Here is a 6,766-nt window from a genome sequence, read left to right as displayed (position 1 = left end):
GATTTAATCACTAATTAACTTAATTTGATTGAGTAATTATTTTTGGATCAAGTCCAATTGAATTGGATTCAGTTTGGATTGACCCGATTAGGTTAAATGTTGACCTAATCGCTAAGGTGGTTTAGTCCCTGATTTGATCAGGGGTTAGATTTAGTTAATTCCTGATTTGATTAGGATTTTATTAAGCCTAATTAAGCCTAATTATGTTGGGTTTAATTTGGTCTAATTGTGCTCAACCTATTTTAAACTAGGTTGGCTCAATTTGAATCAAACCACCTTGTTTTAAATTCCCTGCGTCACCCAACTTCCTTGCACCCATTTGAATTCACGAGAAGAAACTTCTCGTGAAATTTTTCTCACGCAAAACCCTTCCACACGTCCTCATTTGTGCACCATATGGATGGATAAAATAATTAGTTAGCCATTCAAATTCAAAGCATGTTTGAATTTGAATGGATAACTTATCACTTGCCCTTTCATCCTTATCCATTTTGTGCGCCACATTACTTACACGAGAAAAGGTTTCTCGTGAAACTTTTTCCACGCACAAAAAGCCACGCCCCTTCTCTTCTCACGCCCAAAAGGATAGGGATAAGTTGGTTTTCGTTTGAATTCAAATTTGATTTGAATTCAAATCTGTAACCTCTTATCTTTATCCTCTCACGCAGATAAGACACGTTCGACGTTGTTTTAAAAAGAGGAGAAAGGTGGGACGTGCGTAGAAAAATTAGGAGAGAAACTTTGGGGCATGAGGAAGGCTTCTGCATAAGGTGAAGGTCCAAAACCTTCCGAGAGAAAAAGAAAGAAAAGAGAGAAAATTGGGCGCAGGGTTTTTGGTGTGTACCCTAGGGTTTCTACCTAGGGTTCGGGAAGTGAGATTGGTGTGCCACGAGTGTCGTGAGTCCACCAAATTTCAGAGAGAGATCCATCAGCCTCTCAAGTAACTGTGCAGATGATCCAGAGCATCCGAGAAGTCGGCACACATCGATCGAAGGAGTTCGATCAACATCTGCCATCAAAAGGGTGAAATCACGAACTAGCATTCGTTAGGAGCTGATCAGACGGGAGCTTCGTGTGGACGATCCGCAGAGGCCAGAAAGTTGGGTGGCTGCAACGTGATGATCAGAGCCCTCCGACGGTGATCAGATTGTGGTGATCGACTACCCGCAAAAGGTGATGTGTTCTGAACACAGTACTGTAAAACGTTTACTGATTCAAATTTGAATTTCAAATTTAAATGCATGCTGTTGTATCATATTTAGATCCTAGTGTAGGGTTAATTAGTATTAATTAATGAGATTAATTAATAATTCTACTGTAAAATAGTAATTTTGAAAAAATTTTAAAATTACCATTTTGCCCCTGCACTAAATTTTCGCTTCAATTGGTATCAGAGCAGGTTCTAGAATATGATATACATATGCATGCGTAGATTAAGGTGTAATCTATAAGTTTAAATTTGAAATTTAAAATTTGAAATTCAAAATTCAAAAGATTTGAAATTTAAAATTTGAAATTTGTTAGAAGTTTCAAATTTGAAATTCAAAATTTGAAATTTGGTTGAAATCTCAAATTTGAAATTTGAAATTTGAAGTTCGAAATTTGAAATTTGAAATTCAAAATTCAAAATTTGAAATTTGGTTGAAATCTCAAATTTGAAATTTGAAATTTGAAATTCAAAATTTGAAATTTGAAATTCAAAATTCAAAATTTAAAATTCAAAGATTGAAAATTCGAAATTTGAAATTTGGTTGAAATCTCAAATTTAAAATTTAAAATTTGAAATTTGAAATTTAAAATTCAAAATTTAAATTTTGAAATTTGTATATTTAGATATACATGATCCAAGTAGCAAGTAATCTAATTGGGTTGGTTGCCATGGCCGTCCGATCATAGGAGAAAAGTAGGGTTCAAAGGCCCTCTCTTCCCATTCGATGGGGTCTCCTATGGCGGTAGGGGTGCCGATGCAATTATATCCCATGCCGATGAAGCAGCGAAAGGACTTAATTAAGAAATTTATCATGAATGTGTTAGATTACATCTAAAAAAAAATTTATGATTTATTTTGTGTTATTTTCTGTTATGAAATGAGCAATAGAATTGCTGTTTATGAAATGTGCTGACCCGTTTGTGAAATGAGTTAACACATTTGGTGAACAGAAAATAAAATCTTTCAAATTTGAAAAATTGTTTTCGAAATGCCAAACCCTGACCCATCAGCCCAAGTACTTAATTAAAAGAATTAAGTGTTGTCTAGTAGGTCTAGAATTGTGAATTAAGACCTAAGACAATTGCATAAACTTTTGGGTCAATGGGTTAGATGAATTAGGTCCATAATTGGGTTAGACCTAAGGTTAGTTTAAAAAATGGACGAATTGGAGTAATTGGTCAAATCTAATCAAAAGTTGAATTAGATTAGGTCAAGGATACTCTAGACTCAACTTCAATAGTTGTAGTTGAATGGGTCCATGTCTTTAACTAGACCAAGATGGACTTAATTCATGGCTACGCGGTGGAGCTCTATTTACTAAGTTGATCAAAATTAAAACTAATGAACCGGTTGGTGTCTAAGGTAAGTTCGGCAGTTTTGACCAGTGGTTCTTAAGCGGGAGCTACTCGCATTGATTCGATCATTGACGAGTTAATGGCAAATCCCCACCACTGATCTCACTTACCTGGCCAATCTTGTAAGTTAGATTTTGATTAGATCACTTGGTGATTAGAGCTCACCCATGTCATTAGGTAAATCAGTATGACTGATTTAGGTGCTCCTAATGCCAGCTTTAATTAAATCTTTTTTTAATCTGACTTGGTGAAGTCAGTGGGAGGATTGAAATTGGCTGGATGATTTTTTCTCTACTATTCTTTAATAAAATCCTCAAAATTATTAGGTCCCTAAAATGATTAAGTTATAATGATAACTAAGTCATAGCCTCCCATTAAGTGAATGATAATGAGTCCATTAGTTCAATGATCATTGGAGGCCCAAAGGCCTGGTGCTCATTGGCCAATGGAATTATTATTCATAATATGATAATTTGATTGAGTCTTTCTGATGGTGGTTAGGTTGGCCGGCCAAAGTCGGGCCTGATCATTTATTGGTCTGATTCACTAAATTAAGTCATGTTAATGGTTGGACCTAACCAGATCTTTTCAGTGGAGGCCAAAGCCTACTGATTAGATTCTGGGGCAAAATCAATTACTAGAAGTTGTTTAGAGAAACAACTGGTTAAGAACCTACCATAGATGCACATGGGTTGACCAACCAAAGTTGGACTCGTGTGTAGTCTGTGTGGATTCTAGTACCCATTAAGGAATTAAAGTAATTCCTCGAATTGGAGGATGAGGCTACCAGTTCGTAAAATATTGGAAAAAACTTTAGACTAAAGTCCAAGTCTTTAGTATTAATTTATGTACTAATAGAGGTCTCATTTTCCTTTAAGCAGCTATGGCCACTACCCTGTCGCTCCGGTCATTATTAGATAATGACAAGCTCATGGGACCCAATTTCGATAGCTGGTATCGAAAATTGAAAATCGTCCTTGACCATGAGCGGATCCTTTATGTAGTAACGGATCCAGCACCTGAGGAGCCAGCTCCGAACGCTAGTAAGGCGATCCGAGACACTTACTTGAAGTGGCTCAATGACCGCACCACCGTTCGATGTATTATGCTGGCAGCAATGAATGACGAGTTCAGTCGAAGGTTTGAGAACGCCCAGCCACAGGAGATGCTTCAAATGTTGAACGACTCCTTTGGCACGCCTGACGATGTTGAAAGGCACAAAACTAGTTGTGCTATTTTCAATGCTCGGATGAGGGATGGGGCCTCAATTACTGATCATGTACTGTATATGATCGAGATGATTGAGCACCTAAGCAAATTGGGCTTTCCTCTGCACAAGCAGCTCGGTAAGGATGCGATCCTTAATTCCTTGCCCAAGTCCTTCCTCCCATTCCTTACTCATTTTCGAATGACAAAGCCTGCAGTAAACTACCACGGATTGTTGAGGTTGCTGCAGAACTTTGAGAAGGATCACCAACTCCATAAGGAGTCGGTGAATGTAGTGGGAGGGTCTTCTTCTCGTCGTCAACCCTTTGGGAAGGGGAAGAAGAACAAGAAGAAGAAAAATAAGAAGGTGCAATCTCATGCTGGGACAGTAGCACGGGGTCAGACCAAGAAGCGCAAGCATGACCAGAGCCAGGCGGAGTGCTTCTTTTGCAAGAAGCACGGGCATTGGAAGAGGAACTGTCCTCAATACATTGCCTCCCTGGACCCGAACAGGCCAAAGAAGAAGCAAGGTAATTATATGATAACTTCTTGCAACTTTTCGATTTGTGATACTACTGCCTGGGTATTGGATACCGGAAGCCTTATCATATTTGTAATTCGATGCAGGGTCTGCAGGTCAGTAGAAGATTTAATGAAGGCGAGAGTTCCTGAATGTTGGAGATGGAAGCAAAGTTCCAGTTCTAGCTTTAGGAATCATGAGTCTTGTAATCAATTCTTGTAATGTAATTCTGAGTGAATGTCACTATTGTCCAAGTTTTTTATTAAATATTATTTCTGTAGGCCTTTTGGCCATGTACGGTTATGATTTTTTAATAAAAGGAAATATTTGCAATATCATTTTGAATGATGTTACAATATTTGTTGGACAATTAAATAATAAAATTTACTTACTATCACAGCCTGTTAATGTGGTTCAAAAATTCGGTAAACGCTCTAGAATAGATAATGTGTCAGAAGTCTACCTTTGGCACTGTAGGCTAGGTCATATCAATAAGAACAGGATAAACAGGTTGGCTCAAGAAGGAATTCTTGAAGTTAGTGATTGTGAATCACTTCCAACCTGTGAGTCCTGTCTTCTTGAAAAGATGACCAAGTCACCTTTTACTGGAAAAGGTGAGCGAGCCAGTGAACTCTTAGGTCTGGTACATTCTGATGTATGTGGACCCATGAGCTCAAGTGCAAGAGGTAGATTTTTCTACTTCATAACCTTCACAGACGACCTATCTAGGTATGGGTATGTCTATTTAATGAAGCATAAGTCGGAATCATTTGAAATGTTCAAACTATTCCGAAATGAGGTAGAAAAACAAACTGGGAAGTGTATTAAAACTCTTCGATCTGATCGAGGAGGTGAATACCTTTTCAATGAGTTTCTGACGTATCTAGGGGAGAATGGGATTCTCTCTCAGTGGACTCCTCCTGGAACACCACAGCATAATGGTGTGTCTGAAAGGAGGAATCGGACCCTGTTAGACATGGTTCGATCCATGATGGGGTTTGCTGGTCTGCCGATCTCCCTCTGGGGATATGCGCTCGAATCGGCTTGTTACCTTCTAAATAGAGTTCCGAGTAAGTCTGTAGCCAAAATGCCATATGAGATATGGATAGGACGTAAGCCAGTACTCTCGCACCTTAGGGTTTGGGGGTGTCCGGCTTATGTTAAACGTTTAATTACAGACAAGCTTGGACCTAGGTCTGACAAGTGTAATTTTATAGGGTACCCAAAAGAGACCAAAGGGTATTATTTCTACCTTGCTGATGAGCAAAAGGTGTTTGTCAGCCTTAAGGCAATCTTTTTAGAAAAGGAGTTCCTTAGTGAAGGAACTGTTGCCTCTAAAGTCGAACTTGACGAAGTTCGACAGGTGGAAAAACTGACACATGTTACTGAACCTGAACCGAATTTGATTAGATTAGATCCGGAGCCCATTGATTATGCACCCTTAAGGCGGTCTGGTAGAGTACCACATCAACCGGACAGATATTATGGTTTCTTGATCCGGGATGGTGATCCTATCGAACTTGATGAAAACGATGAGGATCCGATCACCTACATGGATGCAATGCAGAGATCTGACTCTGAGAAATGGCTAGAGGCCATAAAATTCGAAATGGAGTCCATGAAGGTCAACGATGTGTGGACATTGGTTGACCCACCCGAAGGAGTAAAACCCATAGGGTGTAAGTGGGTCTTCAAAAGGACGAGGGGCGCAGACGGAAAGGTGGAGACCTATAAAAGCCGTCTGGTTGCCAAGGGATATCGTCAACGTTATGGTATAGACTATGATGAGACGTTTTCTCCTGTGGCAATGCTCAAATCCATTCGGATTATGCTTGCGATAGCTGCCCATCTGGACTATGAAATCTGACAGATGGATGTGAAGACAGCTTTCCTAAATGGAGAGCTGGACGAAGAGGTGTATATGATACAACTGAAGGGTTCACATCCACAGATGAGTCTAAGGTGTGCAAGCTACAGAGGTCCATTTATGGACTTAAGCAGGCATCTCGGAGTTGGAACATACGTTTTGATAGGACGATCAAAACGTATGGCTTCGTTAAGAACGGAAAGAACCCTGCATTTATAAGTGGGCTAATGGTCCAGCAGTAGTATTTCTTGTATTGTATGTGGATGACATTCTCTTAATCGGGAATGATGTCCCTGCATTACAGGGAATAAAGATTTGGCTATCGTCACAGTTCTCCATGAAGGATCTGGGAGAAGCTTCCTACATCCTAGGGATGAGGATCTATAGGGATAGATCCAAAAAGTTGCTTGGCTTATCCCAGTCCACGTACATTGATACTATGCTGAAAAGGTTCAGCATGGAAAATTCCAAGAAAGGCTATCTACCGATAGGCCATGGAATTTCTCTCTCGAAGAGGGATTGTCCGACAACACCTCAAGAGAGAGAGCGTATGGGTAGGATTCCATATGCTTCGGCAGTAGGAATCTATCATGTACGCCATGACATGT

This window comes from Elaeis guineensis, chromosome 11 (genome assembly GCF_000442705.2).
Source record: "Elaeis guineensis isolate ETL-2024a chromosome 11, EG11, whole genome shotgun sequence".
Lineage (NCBI taxonomy): Eukaryota > Viridiplantae > Streptophyta > Magnoliopsida > Arecales > Arecaceae > Elaeis > Elaeis guineensis.
The sequence above is the reverse complement of the archived record's forward strand: the minus strand, read 5'-3'. Positions refer to the sequence as shown.